Here is a 20,087-nt window from a genome sequence, read left to right as displayed (position 1 = left end):
CAGAAGTAGAGGGTGTCTCAGTGTGAGTCCCGCCTCCATCCATTGCTGCAGGGTTTACTGTTCTGAGCCACCGAGGTAAATATCTGTTGGTGAAGACAGGAAGGGGAAGGGGACTTCCATTTCTTCAGGAACCATCCCAGAGAAGTTCCGGTGAGTCAGCTTCCAAGATCCCAAGCTTTGGGGAGGCAGCAACTGGTTCCTGACTAAGACTGAACACAGTGTTTTCTGCACTAACTGCACCTTAGTGTCAAATTTGGCAAAGTGGACCCAGATGGAATGTTCCAGAAGGCACCTACATATGAGTATTTTGATTGCCCATAATTCAGTGATATCATGAATTCCAACTTTGCTTTCTGGGAAGCTGAGTTTGTTTCCTCAAGGAGATTCGACTGGAATCCATTTCTTCATAGAACATCATTTGGTCCATAGAACCAGCGAAATAATTCAAGTCACAAAGTTATATACTTCAGCAAGGACTTTAAAACATCATGTAATTCTGTTTGCTGCTTCCAAGCAGAGCAGCTAGCATGGTCTCCACTTTACAGATGAGATGAGTGAGGTTCCTAACTATGGTTGATGGCAAAATGCTTCTAATTTGTACATCAGGAAAGATTCTAGCACATAGTAGGTGCTTAGCAATGCTTGTTGAATTGGATCGGACTAGACGTGTAACTAGCATGAAAACTGGCCTTCTCAAAGCCTTTGAAAAGAATGCCACTGTCCACACCTACTCTGAGTGGCATTTACTTTGTTGTTGTTGACAAGTTTGTATCTCATCTCCTTGCCTGAGGACCATGAGACTTTTATAGAATCCACACTTGACCACAACTTTAGATGGCTGGGATGTCCAACTAACTTGCACATTTTGATGCAACTGAGTTTTGGATTTTTCTTATTTTTTGAATTGGGATGAAAGTAAGTGGAGTACTTAGTATCACATAAGGAAGGCATGCCACAAAGCTACTCAGGTTTCCCCTCCATCTTGAAACAGAGATAATGGCTTGCTTTGGACTGGAATGAAAGAGCAGGAAGGAAACCCTTGGAGTGTGTGACTTCTAGCCTCTTGTCCTTGCTGTTTGGCCATGTGGTTGTGTGTGTGTGTGTGTGTGTGTGTGTGTGTGTGTGTGTGCGCGCGTGTGTGTGTCTACACCTGTGTTTTTTAAAAATATATTTTTATTGATTTCAGAGAGGAAGGGAGAGGGAGAGAGACAGAAACACCAATGATGAGAGAGAATCATTGATCAGCTGCCTCCTGCACACCCCCTATTAGGGATTGGGCCCGCAACCTGGGCATGTGCCCTTGTCCAGAATTGAACCTGGGACCCTTCAGTCCACAGGCCGATGCTCTATCCACTGAGCCAAACCGGCTAGGGCTCTACACGTGTTTCGTTTCTTCCCTTTTTAATACCTTCTACTCCTCGTCTATCTTCCCTTCTATAAAGCAGTCAGAGGCTATTATCCCAGGAACAGTGCACATGTCTAAACTGGATCATGGGACTAACTCCCCAAACTTCTTAAATATGCCAAGAATATAGCCATTTCCAGGTCATATGATGGACGCAGGCAGCTGGTAAATTTAGTATCTGAGGAGCAGCTTTTCCTCTTCTAGTTTTTCTCTTCTCTCTGGATAGGAGCTAAAATTTTATTATAAAACCACAGCTAAGTACATCAACGGCTCGGAGGCCGGCACAGCAGGATACAAGGGAATTGGAGGTAAGGGAGTTTGGTGAAATACAAAAAGGACAGTGGAATTTAAACCAAATGACAGCAGATAAGGCTTTTCCTGAGTTTCTATTAAAACTGCAATAAATAAGAAATCCGAAAAGATTTCTTTCCAGTCCCAGTACTTCGGTCACTTTATTGCTCATCGTAAATGTACAGAATCGTCATCAACGCTGGGATCTTGTCACAGTCGCCAGAATAAACCCGGCTGGAGTCACGTTAAAGGCATGATGGCCTCAGATCGATCTGTGAGTCTCTCCATACAGTTTGCCATTTGAATAAATAGACCTTATGCGCACACTTAAGGAAGTATCTCCATAAACTCCCATGGAGGCCTAGGGGTCAAAGCAGGTGTGACTCAATAGAAATCGCCAAACACAGGCTAAAAAAAGAGGGTGGGGACTTTGCTGATGATGCTCCTTATGGAAAAGTCACACTGTCTTTTATCACGTCACTTTATGATTATTATTATTATTATTTTATTTTATTTTATTTTATTTTTTTTAAAATATATTTTATTGATATTTTACAGAGAGAGGAAGGGAGAGGGATAGAGAGCTAGAAACATCGATGAGAGAGAAACATCGATCAGCTGCCTCCTGCACACCTCCCACTGGGGATGTGCCCGCAACCAAGGTACATGCCCTTGACCGGAATCGAACCCGGGACCCTTCAGTCCGCAAGCCGACGCTCTATCCACTGAGCCAAACCGGTTTCGGCTATTATTATTATTTTAAACGTATGTCATTCTCCAAGGAGCCAAAGGTGCTGTGAGTGAATGCGTATTTACTGATGTTTCGTGTTCTGCTGTGGAATGTACCTCGACCTAAAGCGGAGCGGTCGTAATAAAGGCAATTCCCCCTGAAGGCGAATGTGCAGGGATCCATGCGGACCATCTCAGTGCCTTTAGCCCTACTGACCTCAGAGAAGGGAGAGAGATCAAGATCTGGACAAAAGGGGACGCTAGTGGTTCCCTGGGGTGACAACCCCTCCAGGGCCTGCGACTTGAGTGTGATCTGGGGTTTCAGGTGAAATGGTCCATGGTGTCTGCTCCCTCTCCAGAGGGCAACAGCCCTCAATCAGAAAACGCCTCCCTGCATAATATGGCACATCTGTCAGCCTCAGCATCCATGTGCTGTTTACATCTGTTGTCTTGGGATGGTACATGGGAGGATAAGATCACCCTATTTAATAGCATATAGGCAAGCCATTTTATTTGACTCTATCTTTTGTTCTTATGTGCTGTGTGTGTATTATCCAAAAAGGTATATTCAATTTTGAAAATACAATATATTTTAATAAACAATGCTTTTATAATTATTCAAAGTATATGTATACATTTTTGGGGACACCATATATATATGTATATGTGTATATGTGTATATATGTATCTTTTATCTTGTTGAGTTTAGTTTTTAAAGCATTTATTTACAGATAATGTCAGAGCGTAATATCTATGCATTTCGACAGATTGAGAAAAAAATAGATCAAGCCATTTTTAATTCTTCACACTGGGTGGGGTTCTTGCCACCTTAAAGGGGGAATAACAATAGGATCAATGTTCAACAATAACTTCTACTGAAAATGGCAACCATCCGTTCTAGGCATAGTAAATTCAGTGCCACAAATAGGTCCCCGTTTACTAATAGCTCTAGATCGAATCATGAATGAGTATAACTGTCAACAAGCAGAAGCAGAGTCCATCAGGAATCGGCTGTATGGATAGCTGTGCCATTTCCAGTGCCATAATCCAATACCTATTTCTAACAAGTAGTTCGAGTTTGACATCCTCCTGCTATTGTATATTAACAAACACCAGAAGCCCGATGCATGAAGATTCGTGCAAGAATGGGCCTTCTTTCCCCTGGCTGCCAGTGCCGCCTTCGCTCCGACCCGGAGCTGCCTTTCCGCCTTCCCACGCTGCCCAGAGGCCCGGAGCGGCTGGGACGGTGCGGTACACTCTGCCCCCAGCTGCTCAGTGCCTGTGTATGCAAATTAACCCACCATCTTCGTTGGGTTAATTTGCATACTCACTCTTGATTGGCTGGTGGGCGTCGTGACGGTACAGTCAATTTGCATCTTACTCTTTCATTTGTGTAGATGAGGCATTCTGGGGGGAGGATGCTGCTGTTATTCAAAAGGCATTGAGGAACCAAGCTTGTAGGGAACGTGGAAGACAGAGATAAAATCTCGCCAGGTTAATTATTAAGATGGTTAGAGAATCATTATAGCCAGAAAAATCTAACTCTGGGCATGTTTACTTTGGGAGGGAGGCACTTTTTAAGCTATCTAGTTCTCTTACTAAAAACCATTTACGATCTGGTACCGAAAGCGTATTCCCACTCATTTTTAAACAGAGTTCTCATACATCTTGGTGGTTTCTGTGCTATGACCCAGAGTTAGAAATGAATGTGAGGCTGCATGAAGGCTGACACCTGGCTCTGAATGTTTCCTGCTCTTTCTGTGAAAAGTGTGCTTGAACGTCACCTCTGAATAGTCAACTAGCATTCCTTCCCACCCCACGCAGGAGTATTTGATTAATGAGTAACTGCAATGAAATGAATTGCTAGTTGTAAGGTGTTTAGCATGGTGCTGGGCACATAGTGTTATATAAGGCTGCCAACCACACGTAGCAGATTTTTAAATTAGGACACAGTTATCAGGACAATCTAATTTGTGTGCGTCTCCCAGCAAAACAAAATCAATAAAACCTGGGACTCCAGGCAGACTATGAACAGCGTCCTCAGTCTTTCTCTTGTTTTTGACCATTGATCTTAAATTTTAGAAATTGTTGCTATGTTTCAGATATTCATTTCTCCTCTGATATGAGAAATGATTTTTTTAACTAAAAAGTCTTGAACTCTGAGAATTAATTTTAAAATACTTTCATTGAATGTTTGGATTATTAATGACGTTATAGGCTGTGACTTGGGACATCTTGAGTTTCACTCACAGCTATAAACCCCATTTGCGGGCGAGTTTATACGGGTGCATATGGGTGCAATTATCTGTCCAGCCTCTATGTGTATGAGTCTAGGATGCCCTGGGGGCAAGGTCGAGTCCTTCCTTTCTTTTTCACAAACTCTGAGCATTGCTCGCATCTATGAAATGCTTTGTATCCAAACAACAAATGGGAGAAATTTTTCAGATATTTGTGGTTATTGCAAAGCATGTTTTCTAGAGGCATTTTATATACATGTGTGTATACACATCCATACACAAGTACTTGAATAAAAATATGTATCGATCCATTTAATCTTACTCTGTGGTTACTTAAGGGGATTAATTTTAATTGTGCTGGGTGGAACAAAAAATAAGTGTTGTACTTCATCCAAATGGAAGTGTTTTTTTTCGAATATTTTTGGGCTTTAGCATGTTGTTAACTAGTTACCCAGGGTATGCAGTACTACCTCTGAAAATAACGGTATAGTTATTTGTTTAATTATATAAAGTACAACGAATGAACATTGCTTTAATTTTCAGATTTACCTTACTTACAATAATATCTGTACTAAAACAATTCAAAATCTACCATGTAGTAAAATGATAACTGGGAAATATATGACCAAGAGTACAATTGATTTTTAATCTAGTAAACTTATAAACAAAAATTTAACTTAATTTTTGCTTCTCAATAGTAATGTCTTTGGTTTCATGTACAAATCATACCCAAAGTCTTGGTCATAATCTTATTAAATATAATATGCCATATTTAAAATAATTAACCATTTAAAACACTTTAATGATTATCTTAAACATCAATTAGCAAATGTTTGGTGTGCTTTTATGTTATTAAATTATCCTAACCACACAGTGGAAAGGCCAGCATTTCTCAAGCACTTGGTCTATTATAAAATATTTTAAAAATATTTCAGGGAATAGTTATGCCTTGAATTAGTTACAACCGACTGTTGTTCTGCTTTTACCTTAATAGCTTCCATATTTAAGTAATTCTGCATTTATTTAATCACTAAACTGTACTTTTTAATTATGGGGGCAATAGGTGTATTTTCTTGTTTTGTAAGACTTCTGTCCAGTAAAAACCACAATAGACTGTCTCCCTGGCTGTCATTTCATCAGAGCTAAACACACACACACACACGCACGCACACACTCACACACACACACACTCACTCACACACACGCACACACACACACTCATACACATGCACACACTCAGTTCATTAGGCACATTGTCAACGTGTGTGTGTCTTTGTGTGTGTCGCACCCCCTAAATTCAGGTGGCCTCAAGCTGTGCCATACAATTCCAGCCTCAATTAAACTTCCCCAGGTCAGCTGTGCTGTACCAGGTCAGACATAAATAAGGCAGAGGATAGTGCTAGGCTAGTGGTCGGCAAACTCATTATTAGTCAACAGAGCCAACTATCAACAGTACAATTGAAATTTCTTTGGAGAGCCAAATGTTTTAAACTTAAACTTCTTCTAACGCCACTTCGTCAAAATAGACTCGCCCAGGCCGTGGTATTTTGTGGAAGAGCCACACTCAAGGGGCCAAAGAGCCGCATGTGGCTCGCGAGCTGCAGTTTGCCAACCACGGTGCTAGGGTATGGGAAAGTCATGTTTATTCTTTATCCATGGTTCATGGGGATCAGCTGAAGCCCAGCAGAGAAGAAAGGAGGAGGAAAAAAGGAGAACTCTTAAAAATGTCCTTTACACCTATATATAGCCTTTGTTGAAAAAAATCAGTATATGAATAATTCAAGACATAATGAATTAGTAGAGGGTGTGGAGATATATATATGTAATATATATATGACATATGCATACTATACATAATATACACTATATATAATATATATCATATATAACACATATAATATATATAATATACTAGTATATAATATATATATTTTTCCCTCTAAGAATACAACTTGAACCAGAACCCTGTAGAGAATATGTTGGTAGGATTCCAAATCACTAGCCCAGAAATCAAGAGACCCAATTTCTAATTTTTCTGTGCCACTAACCAGGAGGGTAATCTGAGATGCATATTTTATCACCCTCACTTTCCTTTTCTATAAAATGAAAAGTTTCAAGCAGATAAGTGTATTAAAACTTCAAGTTCTAAATTCCACTTCAGGCTGAATTCCACTTAAATGGTATTAGTGAATAAAGTCCAGGAAACTAAGTTAAAGACAAGATCTCGACCAAGAGAATACATCTGTTCATCTATAATGGAGAAGGATTCATTTTAAGAATAGGTAAAGAACATATATGACAAAAAGACAAACTTCCAAAAAATGTACAAATAAAACTAACAGGTAATCCATTGGCGAGGTAACCAGGTTGGTCATTAAACACTTGAAAAGATGTCCCATTTCCTTAAGGAGCTGGGAAATGTGAACTGAACATTTTATTATTTAACACCCACTGGTTTGTCAAAATTAATAAACCTGACCATGTTAGGATGAGTTAGGGGTGAGATTCCCAAATTACGCACAAGACGTGCCAAACACCACAGAAAAATGACTAACGCTTCACAAGATATTTATTTTTATTTTTTAAAATATATATTTTTAATGATTTTAAGGAAGGGAGAGGGGGAGAGAGAGAGATGGAAACATCAATGATGAGAGAGAACCATGGATCGGCTGCCTCTTGCACGCCCCCTACTGGGGATCGAGCCCACAACCCTAACATGTGCCCTGACCAGGAATCGAACCTGGGACCCTTCAGTCCACAGGCAGACACTCTATCCACTGAGCCAAACCAGCCAGGGCCGCTTCACAAGATATTTAAAAATTTGAAGACAACACAACCAATCTGTGCAGTGTGAGCCCTCGCATTGAGTCACCCACAGCATCAGCTTTAGCTTGTGCTACTTTCTCTTCAATGATGTCAGATATTTGCAAAGCTACGTTTGCAGAATTTACTGGAATAAAAAGAAAGAGTGACTTCCTCGGTTTATTCTTCACGGGCTAGCCAAATCAAGCATATTTAAAAATTTACAACAAAACACCTTTCCTCCCCTTGTTTTTTTAAAAAATGTTCCACCAACGTGCCTTTAACACCATTAAAATCCACCTCTAAGCCCTCTAGGCATACCCCCGCCTCTCCTAAATATTTAATGGCGAGTATTAGAAGGTGGCAGGACATAGTCAACGGGCTTCTTTGGTCCCCGTTTCCTATTAAAATCCCTCTGATAACCTGCAATCATCCCAACATCAGGGAAGATACTCATTAAGGGATAGACACCCTGTACTTTGGCCAGTCCACGTTAGCGTCATTACAACACTGGCTTGGTTATCAGTCAACTTAAAGAGACAAGGAGGGGGCATGCGCTGCACTCTGTTTAGTGAGGTGGTTCCGGTCTGTCTGGGTGTCCTAGCGGATCTATCCTCCAGAACTGTGTGTGTCTCTGCCGGAGAACCCAACAGCAGGTATTGTGAGGCCCCTTTGGCAAGGGCTGACCAGGGGCTCCCCAGTTCTCCTGGGCAAACCCACTGGGAGCATGAAGTTCACAGGAGACCTGGCCTTCTACGTACAGAAGCAGAGATGCAAGGAGGAGAAAGGGTGTAAAACCCAACCATGGTCACGGTGTTATCAGTAACAGTCCGGACTTTGTAGTAGATCCAAATTTTTTTATAAACTTAAGTTAATTTGACCACTAAAATGCTCAGTGATTTCAGGGGTACAATTGTTGAAACCTATTATGGATGTGCTCTTGCCAGACATTCGGCTGAGCGCTTTCAAACCCTGGGTGTTATCATTCTTGCGTTCCAGGTCATGTGACCAGAGCCCCAAGACAGGGAGTGGCTGAGCCCGGACTCAAACCTGGAGGAATGAGAGAGGGAGGGGGGTGCTATTATAACATCTGGCATGGAAATTCTTGCAGGAAGAGGAGACCTGTGAGGAGAACATCTGGCTAAATGCTTGATGAAATAGGTGAGCATAACATCGGAGAAGCATTTGGCCTTCTTGGGGTCAGGGGGCAGACGAGGTGGTTAATGGTGGTGTGAGGGAGAAGAGAGCATAAAGGAGAAAACTGGAAAAACTGTCCAATATGTGACGGGCATCTTAGCGTTTGGTTCGCAGAGTGGGCACTGAAGGCAAACTTTATGTTGGAATAAAGGTGCTAAGAAGAGAGGACGCTGTTCAAAAAGGCCGCTGTGTGTGCAGCTGGGAAATCCAAGCAGCCTGGAATGGGGGAATTGCCATCCTGAAGCTAAGATGATGTGAAGTAAGTTAAGCCACTGTGTTCCAGCCAGGATGTGAACCCAGGGGGTCCGTGTCCAGATGTGTGTGATGAACACGTAGAACACGGAGCCTCTCACCAGTAGTGGGATTCTTCCTGCGTTAGACTCGCAGGGGTCCTCAAACTACGGCCCGCGGGCCACATGCGGCCCGCCGAGGACATGGATCCGGCCCGCCGGGTGCCGCTGCCTGTCCTGCTTAGCAGCCGACACGTCCCGGGCCCGCAGTGCGCATAGGAATTAGTTCATAGTTGTTTTTTTTTAAAACTATAGTCCGGCCCTCCAACGGTCTGAGGGACAGTGAACTGGCCCCCTGTTTAAAAAGTTTGAGGACCCCTGCTTAGAGAATTTAAAGAATTGTAGTGCAGGAGAGAACATTTTCCCCTTTTGATTGAATTTACTGGGGTGACACTGGTTAACAAAATTATACAGGCTTCAGGCGCACAAGTCTACACCCCATTATCTGTACGCTGTATTGGGTGCTCACTACCCTAAGTCAAATCATCCATCACCTCTTCTCCCTCTACACCATCCTCCGTTACCCCTCCCGCATCCCCTCAGCAATCAACCCCCTGTTGTCCCTGCCCATGCGTTTTTTCTGTCTTTTTAAATTTCTGGCTCAATCCCCAACCCCAACCCGGTAAAATAAGGAGAAGTCATTAGCCTATGTCCAAAAGTTTGTTTTCCCTGTGGCAAAGGGGAACTGTGAATAATATTGGGGACCTTAGGGGATTGGGATTAAAAATAAGGAAAACAAGAAATGATTCTAAGACCCCTCTCTTGGGAAACTGAAGGGAAAACAGTTAACGTGGATGTTTTAAAATAAAGGCATGCAAAAGCTGAAGGAAAAAAAAAAAAAGAGAGAGAGAAATGATTCCAAGAGAATCATTTTCTTAAAATACACTGAAAAATTATACCATATGGGAAAATTACCTAGTTGACATATTTTTTCCTATCATAAGAATTTCCAAAAAATTTCATTAGCGAAATCTACGTCGAAGCAGCTGCTGCGTATGCCTCTGGGACTGCATAGAGCACGAGAGGGAGGGAGGGGGACGTCGAAGGGGATTAGGTAGAATTCTTGGCTTCTTGGGATGGTGGCATTCAAAAGTGCCCCATCAGCCAGGGAAAATAAGTAGGGAGTGGAGGCTACGTCTGTTTTGGAGGACCACTGGCACAATAGCCATGGTGAGAAAAACGCATCCTGGGTGCCTGCAATATTGCCACATGAGTCAGAGGCTGTAAGGATTGAGAATGGACACTCGATCGTGTGGCAAATCCACAGTGTCCTGAAGCAGCGGCATGGAGCTACTTAGAGTCAACAGATGGCAAGATACATCTCTAGGGAGAAGCACCTGAGTATTTCTCATCCTTCAAACACTCCCTTGCTGAATGCTTCTTGCTGCCCATCCCAGCGGTACGTCATCCTGGATGCTTTACGCCCACCTAGTCCCAATGTAAACCACTTAGCCCGTTCCTGTGGCGATTCCGCACATTCTCGAGGAACACTGTAAAAGTGCCCTGCGTTTTCGGTTTTCTGAAGAACAAATAATCTCAACTCCTTTTATCTTTCCTCAGAGGTCCCATTTCCCTGTCCTTTAATCATCTTTATTGTTTCCATCTGTACCTGCTTCAGCTTTGCCTGCCCCTTTAAAAAATGTGTGTCTGCAAATTAGATACAGCGCTACCCAAACAGGACAGGTCTAAAATACCTATTGATCTGTGATCGAAGTAATCTACTGACCTGTGATTGGAATGGGCAATCTTTAGAAAAGGGTGCTAAGGACAAGGGGGGGGGGGGAAGGGGAACATTTAACTGCCACCATCTAAGGGTATTTTCAGACCCAGAAAGTAGTTCTAAGTAGTGCAACTTGCCCTGCAGAGAAATGAGAAAATGCAGAACGGTCTGCGAACATGGCCATTATGGAAGCTAAATAAAAAATGAGGAACACAAAAATTATATCTATAAAATGGTTACAACCGCAAATGTATGCCTGCACAGAAAAAGAACGTGTACAGGGAATTATTTTTTTCTTAGAGTAGCGTAACTTTCTGCATTTTTTTTTCAGTTTTAATTTCCCTGATTTTGGCAGTGGTGAGTGTGCAATAACTGAAACAACTTTAGAGGAACTATCTGGGGAATGCAAAAGAGAAGTCTATGACACCTAATAATGTAAGAATCCGTTAAAACTTTTTCAATTACAGTTTACTTTCAATATTATTTTGTATTGATTTCAGGTGCCCAGCCTAGTGGTGAGACGATCATAAACTTTACAAAGTGTTCCCCGATAGTCCAGTACCCACCTGGCATCACAAGTAATAATACTTGAGAATCAGAAGGACTCAAAGTACATACGGATCCAGATTTGTACTTTTCTAATGCATTTCGTAAATCCTAGAGCGATTATCTACTTTGCTATTCAGGCTTGTCATGAATACAGAGGAAACACGGTGATGTCATTTGTACTCTGAAATTCCTCACTCTATCCCTCAAATGGAACTGGCAATAAAAAAATCAAAAGGGGAAATGAAAAAACAGATAAAGAAACAATAGGCTCAGAATTTGAGGTCTACACGGTCCGGAGGACAGGGGTGGATTTTTCATGCGAACACCCATAGAGAACACAGATGCAGACGTGTTCTGTTCCAAGGCACCTCCAGGTGTTTGTGAATGTCCCCCCAGTGCTGCACTCAATGCAAGAGTCAGAGAACCCCCTGAAAGGAGAGTTAGGACCCGGTAATCTCTCTGCTGGTAGAGACCATGTGTCCTACCAGTTGACGTTTCCTACTTGAGTGGCCAAGGCAGGGAATGATAAGTCTTTGTCTTGTTTTGGCTCACAAGAAAAAAAGGGAATATCCTAAATCCATCAAAAATTATCCTATATGGCCCTGACCGGTTTGGCTCAGTGGATAGAGCGTCGGCCTGCGGACTGAAAGGTCCCGGGTTCGATTCCAGTCGAGGGCATGTACCTTGGTTGCGGGCACATCCCCGGTAGGAGGTGTGCAGGAGGCAGCTGATTGATGTTTCTAACTCTCTCTCCCTTTCCCTTCCTCTCTGTAAAAAAATCAATAAAATAGCCTTAAAAAAATTATCCTATATGATAAAGAGCTAATATGCTAATTAGACCAGATGGTGGAATGACCTTCCAGAACAACCTTCCGGAATGATCAGTGGGCGGGACTGTGGGGCTGCAAGGCAGCTGGGCCCACAAGGCAGCCGGGGCTGCAAGGGCTGAGCCCCTTGCACGAATTTTGTGCATCGGGCCTCTAGTCACTTAATGAAATTCCAAGGAAATTTTAGCCTAAGTCAGAATTTTGTTGTAGTTTATCAGGTTTGTTTCCTTTATATAATGTAATATGCTATGATATGCTATGATATAATAATATATTACTATATATTTTGCCTAATGAATTGTAATCATCTGTTTTCACTTAATATTTAGTTCATAGTTCATTTAAATTTGTAAAACTTGAGTGCCCAGTTTCTCATCTTCATCTTGGATCTATAGAATAGTTTTTCACCTTCACTTTTGACATCCATCCTAAACTCCAGTCTAATTTTCTGAACTGTCCCGTGGAAAGTAAGAAAATTGCCTCAAGTCTTGAAAATGACAAAAATAATTTGCTATGCCTCTAATAACCAATGATGTGGGATTCCAAAAAGAAGCCGTACAAGTATGATTTTAAAACTTCCTCCTTCTTTCCAGAATGCACAAAATGTGTGCAAGGGGCTTGGCCCTCACAGCCCTGGCTTCATCTGGAAGGTCATCCAGATGGTCGTCCGGACGGTTGTTCTGCTGTTCAGTCTAATTAGCATATTAGCTCTTTATTACATAGGAATAGATATATACACACACACACATATATGTATGTTCCCCTTCCCCCCCTTGTGCTCTATCCATATATATACATCCATATATATACATATATACATATATATATATATCTACTAGAGGCCTGATACATGAAGATTCGTGCAAGAATGGGCCTTCCTTACCCTGGCTGCCGACACCACCTTCGCTCCAGCCAGAGCCGCCTTTTCGCTCTGGCCCGGAGCTGCCTTTCTGCCTTCCCACGCTGCCCAGAGGCCCAGAGTGGCTGGGGTGGTGCAGAACGCCTGCGTCATCACCAAGCATCCCGCCCCCAGCCGCTGGGTGCCTGGGTATGCAAATTAACCCTCCATCTTTGTTGGGTTAATTTGCATACTCACTCCTGATTGGCTGGTGGGTGTTGTGAAGGTACGGTCAATTTGCATCTTACTCTTTTATTAGTGTAGATAATTGGAGGCAATGCATATATATACAAATCAGAGCTCAGGATAACAGCATCCTGTAGCTTATGATGTAGTAACCAGGCCAACCTTGGCAAGGCTGAGTTAACATGTACCACGGCCCTGTATTGTCAATCAATTACTTAAATAGAGCTGATGGGGGAATATGTGTCTTCTCTGATGTGAGCAAATTAGATTGAATGTTAGCAAGTGACATTTTCTAGTCAACAAAGTGAACTGTTGAGTTGTGTTTTTTTAATGTCACTTGGGTGAATTTCCTAGTTTTGTTTTTAATTTTCGAAGGAAGGGTTTTCGTTTCAAAGATCTGAAATATTTTTAAATAGAAATATTGAAAACATTTTTTAAATAGAATTTACTGTTGTTCCGGAGAGTGTCTCATAGGAACTCTAACCATGATATTTATGCTTCATGAGAATAATGGAAGGGCATTTGCTCTTTTATGTGCGATTACTGATTTTTTGTTGTAGTTTTTTGATAACAGATTGCCCTTTATAAATGCTTATTTTTAGTTTGAATGGCCCTCTCTGGTAATGTTTAAAAAAATCATCTTTTTTTTAGACTAGAATATATGCATTTTGGAGCAAATGAGAGCATAGGCTTTGCTATCCTGTCTTCCCCCAGGTATGACAGTTTATTCCACAGTAATAGAATACAAAAATGAGTTTATTAGGTTTACCTAGAAACGATTCCAAGATAGCTGCGTAGCTCCGTGAGCTCTGTCAACATTTTCTTGAAAGATACCTACGATTATTTGATGTTTACTTTTTTTAAGGATGGTATTTGTAAGTTAAAGTGCACAGGAACATTTTATTACATTTTCAATGTAATTCCTGATCCCCAGTTGCTGTCCATATAAATCTGAACAAACCCAAGACATCGCTATCTATATTAGATCAACAAATCCTCTCACTCCTGGGCTAGTGTTAGGAATAAGCAGCAAAAGTGAAATTCCTCGGTAATAAAACTTCTATTTCTTGACAAGTATGATGTAAGGGCATTTTTTGCTATGCTGCCTACACCTTTCAAAGTAGGTTACACCGTACGCTGTGATTATGTCTTCCTGTAACCTCTATTTTCAAAGCACACGGCGTGGAAATAATACACTTTTCTAACAACTGTTTCAATGGTCACCATCTTTAAGGTCATCGTCATGTTCAAATTCGAAACTGCAAAATGCTGAAAATCCAATTTTGCTTCAGAGGGCGAGATGTTTTCTTTTCTTCCCTCCCCCCTGTCCCCCTTTTGGGTTTTTATTCCTATTTCTTAAAATGGCAATCTCGATGAGAATTGGCATACTCATATATCAAACTTCATTTGTGCCAACATGAGGTTAAATAATTTTGCTAAGCTTTAAAAAGCTCCAAGCGACTGGGCATACCTAGGTGGGCAATTGCTATTGACTTCTCAAATTATTACATTACACTTTGCTTCCTGAAACCAGACAAATATGATCTTTTCAGGACTAGGAGACACAAATTTATCTCTTCCCTCTGCCCCCAAATGACACGATAAGATGCTATGTCTCCTGGCTTCTGCAGGAAAACCCCCCAGCCACTTACTCCCAAGCTAGAGCACCCCGGAAACCATGTTTAGATCTAGGCCCTGTGCCCCAAATAATGACAGGTCCACATATGTGCTCTTACATAATAGTCATTATTTTTTTCCCAATTATAACACGTTGTTACAGAAACTTGGAAAATTACAGTGGAAAAAATCTTTTCTAATTCAGCCCAGATAATCATAATTTGTATTTTAAGATATAACACTCCCTTGCCAACCCCAGCTTTGCCAACCCAAGTTTTGAGATGACACTGTTTTGTATCATTTTGCCAACATTTGAATTCTACAACCTATTTACATATATGGGATTCAGTCCAGTCTCCTCTAGCAAGTACAGAAGGAGGAGATCTCTTTACAGGCCACCCTTCTGATAAGAAAATTAAGAGAGATACATAGGAAAGTGTGACTTTGTACAAAGATTAGGGGGCTATTTAAAGGGCTGATTTCTATTTTTTTAAAAATTGACAGAGAAACACAGGGTCAACAACAACAAATCACTGATAAAGGTTTAAAAAGTTCTGAATAGTGTGCACCTAACAGACCATCAGTGGAACGCACTGCGTTTAGCAGATAAAGGACATTACAAATAGTATTTCACTGGAAAACTTAAGAAGGAAAATCAGGAGCATAATTAACTACCAAATCAGATATGTTTTTTACACTACAAATCTCTTTCATTTTGTAATAGATTACTTTCTAAGTTTTACTCTTTTTTTAGTAAAATGTGTATTTAACATCATCCTATATAATAAAAGCCCAATATGCAAATTGTCCCCTTGACCAGGCGGTGGATCAGGAGTTCGACCATGGGGCGGGGCTGGTGGCAGTGGAGGAGGCAAGTGGCTGGGGGAAGGGAGGTGCCCCCGGCCAGCAGCCACTAGGGACCCTACCCGTGCACAAATTTTGTGCACTGAGCCTCTAGTCTCTCAATATAATTGTGGCTTTGTCTTTCATTAGAATCCTAGACATTAAATTTCTATATTGATAAGAACTACCTACATAGATCCTTAGTTTAAATTTATATTTTACACTATTTTTTTTTTACAAAAATGAGATAATTGTAATTTTGTAACTTGCCTTTTATTTAACATCACAATATAGGCTTGTCTTCCATGCTGCTATATTTTCTTTTAAGTAATTTTGAATGGTTGCATGGATGCCCATCAATAAGTAAAACATAACTCCTTAAAGCTTCTTAGATGTCTATGAATAAACTTGCACACACTGCACATTATCATTAAAATGTTTTGCCATTACAATGAGTAAAATATATCTGATTGTTATATTATTTTGCATTTTTGACTACCAGGAACTTAAAAACATCCTTTATATGTTTACTTTCTATGAGCTTTTCTTCAGGGAAGTTCTTTATTTGTATTTTCACGTGTTCTTAAATAGATGTATTCTCTTCTACGAGGTTTTTATATATGAAGGTTATTCATTTTTTTTTTGTTTGATTTTTCTTGAGTTGATCACTGCCTTTTAGATAATTTCAAAGTTTTACTTAAAACATAGAAGTTTACATTTGTATTCAGCCAAATTCAAGAACCTTTTCTTCAGGTTTCCTATCATTACTATTATGTAATTCAAACATGTCCAGTTGTATGAGTACACAAGCACAAATACCACATTCACAGTAATATTTTTATCAGTTCAGATCCCTAAATTTCTTAAGAGCTTCCTTGGAGGCTTTTCTATGTGTACTAATAAAAAAAAAATCTGTGACTTAGAGCGATCATCTTTCCAGCTCCCTTATTGACTAACAAGGGAACCAGCTTTCTTATTGGTTAATGATATCTGTCCCTAGTATTTTTATTCCTTCTAGGTAACTTAATTCCCAGGAAGCATCAGATTTCCTAGGCAAATATGACTCTGCTGGGCACAGATCAAGAGTTTGCCAGACACACAGGGACATTTAGGTATTTGCCACCCAGAGGTCAGGTGCTCTCCCAGATGCCAGAAGGGTCCCTACCTGCCTGGAAGGTGGGCATTTATCTTGGTGTCCAAAATATCACTGACTGATATCCGTTGTTCTGAGTGATGGTGAAATGGAGCATTTCTTTGGTGTTTTCACACGGGTAGGTAGAGGAAAAATAGCACCCCCCACCACTGTCTTTCTGTATTCCAAACTCAGAAGTTCCCGCCCCCCCGAAAGGAATTTTAATATTTTCAGCTGAAATTAAATCTTGAGCAATTGAAACATATAAAATTCAATACTGTAATGTATGCTAAAATACGTTTCTTTAGCCAAATGAAAAATATAGTAGCAGATGGAACTGAGAATTTTCTTTAAGAAAGATTAAAGAATACCAGAAGGGTAAGTATCTTGGTAAACATAAAAGACCTATTTCAGTAGAATATTCACTTTAAATATATGTATAGCTTCAAACAACTAATGTCTGTTTAAAGCAAAAAATAAAATTATTAATGTATTGTAGGATCTGTAGCCTAACAGTAAAATATAAGAAAATAAGAGAAAAAAGGACATCAACCAATATAACATAGCTGCCACTTAGTGAATGCTGTATCTAACAAATACATATGAAACATTAGAATAGAGTACAGACTTGATACTAAAACATCCTATCTAATAAAGAGGGAATATGCTAATTGACCCTGACACCGTCGCAAAGATGGCGGTGCCCACAGCCAATAAGAAAGAAATATGCTAATTAACTGCCCCGCCCTCAAAGATGGCAGCACCCACAGCCAATAAGGAGGGAATATTCTAATTGACTGCCACACCCTCAAAGATGGCGGCACCCACAGCCACAAGATGGCGACGCCCAGTCCCCTCAGCCCTGTCAGGGTGACAGGCACATGGCAAAGCCAGGCACGCCCCCAGGCGGGCCCAGCAACTCCACGCACCTGCCTCCAGAGTCCCCCAGTCCCCTCAGCCCCCCAGCCGCTCAGGGCCCACCCAAGGTGCAGGCAAGCCTCGGATGGTGGCTGCCCAGCTGCCCAGGGCTGCCCGAGGCTCAGGTAACCAGGGCTGGCTGAGGCTTGCACTGCCGGCAGTGGCAGCAGCAGAGGTGTGATGGGGCATCGCCTTCCCCTGATCACCGGGTTGCCTCCCACCCCTGAGGGCTCCCGGACTGTGAGAGGGGGCAGGCCGGGCTGAGGGACCCCTCCCTCCAGTGCATGAATTTTCAGGCACCAGGCTTCTAGTTCTTAATAAACATGGAAGGCTTGAAATCATTCCATTTATATCATCTGACCACAACAGTATTTAATTAAAAGGAAACAGTGATGATATATCTGAAAATAATCCCTAAGTATTTGGAAATTTATCAAGACATCTCCACATAAACCATGGATTCCCAAATCCATCACAGGTAGAAAAACAGAAAATATTTTGGATTACATAATAATAAAACCCCCAAATTGGCTGAATAAAGTGCAAGCAGCACTTAGAGCAGTGGTTCTCAACCTTTCTAATGCCGCGACCCTTTAATACAGTTCCTCATGTTGTGGTGACCCCCAACCATAACGTTATTTTCGTTACTACTTCATAACTGTAATTTTGCTGCTGTTAATGAATTGTAATGTAAATAGCTGTGTTTTCCGATGGTCTTAGGCTCTACAGCAGTGGTTCTCAACCTGTGGGTCGCGACCCACAGGTTGAGAACGGCTAGCAGGCTCGCCTAAGACCATCGGAAAACACAGATATTTACATTACGATTCATTAACAGCAGCAAAATTACAGTTATGAAGTAGCAACGAAAATAATGTTATGGTTGGGGGTCACCACAACATGAGGAACTGTATTAAAGGGTCGCGGCATTAGAAAGGTTGAGAACCACTGACTTAGAGGAACATTTATAACTTCAGATGCTTATATTACAAATTAAAGAAGATGTAAAATCAATTACATAACCTTCCACATTAAGAAACTGACAAAGCAAAAGCCAATTAAACCCAAAGTAAGTGTACAAAAAGAATCAAAGTAAGAGCAGAAATCAATGATATAGAAAACAAACCACATAGGAAATGAACAAAAATCAGATGCTAGTTTTTGAAAACATTAATAATATATATATCAATTATATTCAAACTGATCTATGGATTCAACATGATCCCAATCAAAATCCCAGGAAGTTGATTTTTTAAGAATTGGCATGCTCATTAAAAATGTAAATGTACATTCAAAGGACCTAGGTAGCCAACACAGTTTTGTAAAAGAAGATAAGGCTGGAGGACTTCTACTAGCTGGCTTACAGATACATACAGATAAAATAATCAATATATTGATTGTGATTTTGTCTTAAGGACAGACATGCAGAAAACTGAAATAGAATGAGATACCCATAATTCAATTTAGGTATATACATACAGACATTTGATTTTTGACGTTTCAATGAGGGAAGGGACAAGCTTATGGGCAGTAAGTGGTGGAACTGGGGTATGAATTCAGTCTAAATCTAAAGGGTGTCACCTTGACCGCTCCATTTCCTGTCTCCTATTTGATGTCTCAAAAACGGATCACAGAGCCAGAGCTGAAGCCCAGAAGAAAAGCTCATATTGGGAGTTGGTCCCAGGACCCACTCAGGGACTCTCAACTCAAGTTAGTTGCCAATAAATCTCAGTCATAAAATCAGGATGCACTGAGCATAAATGTGCTGTTGGAGCTGATTTTGTTTTTAAGTACATTTGCTATAATTTTTTTTTTTAATCCACAAGTGTCTTCGTGAACGAGGAGCTGCAGGAAAACACTGAAAATTTACAGCAAGCCAAGGATGGCAAATGGAAGTTAAAATATACGGTGCTCATTATGACTAATTTAAAAATGTATAAAGTGTCTTTGCGATTTTCTTTATTTCATGGGCTGCTTTTATGATTCTCTTTTACAGGATGTAAAAATATTTTAAAGGCTTTCAGTTATAGGATCATTTGCAACCTCTGTCCCTTAAGCCTATTTTCCCGAGAGTTAGTCAGTTCTCAGTCAGAAGGACCCTCCCACCGTCACTGGGATTAGCTGCCTGGTGACCATCTTGAGTCATCCCACTGACCCGCATCGTGGAAGCTGCTGCTGGGGACGGCCATCCACAGGTGCCGTGACTCCACTGTACTGCTGCCCCCAAATAGCCCCTTTGCCTCTGCCCCGCCACTCGATCAGCCTTGACTCACACAGGACGGAAAAGAGGAGATAAGCAGACAGAAGGCCAGGCTGGCCTCCTTTGGGACAACTACAGAAGCGAAACATCCCAGAATGCTTTGGGACGACTGGAATGGAAGAGACTTGAAGAAATCTTTAGTTCTTCTTCTGCCCCTAAACATGAAGCAGGCCAGGCTTGCCTTCT

General features: G+C 41.1%; 1 long non-coding RNA gene across 1 annotated transcript; it reads left to right on the top strand.

The window, feature by feature from the left end:
• Window positions 1-7,995: 7,995 nt before the first annotated feature.
• On the top strand, window positions 7,996-12,018 carry LOC308238958. Its single transcript, XR_013959671.1, has 4 exons — window positions 7,996-8,123; window positions 8,467-8,628; window positions 8,816-8,923; window positions 11,175-12,018. It is a non-coding gene; the product is annotated as an uncharacterized lncRNA (long non-coding RNA).
• Window positions 12,019-20,087: the final 8,069 nt, after the last annotated feature.

The sequence above is a fragment of the Plecotus auritus genome (assembly GCF_963455305.1).
Source record: "Plecotus auritus genome assembly, chromosome: 15".
Lineage (NCBI taxonomy): Eukaryota > Metazoa > Chordata > Mammalia > Chiroptera > Vespertilionidae > Plecotus > Plecotus auritus.
This window is presented reverse-complemented; position numbering and strand designations above follow the sequence as displayed.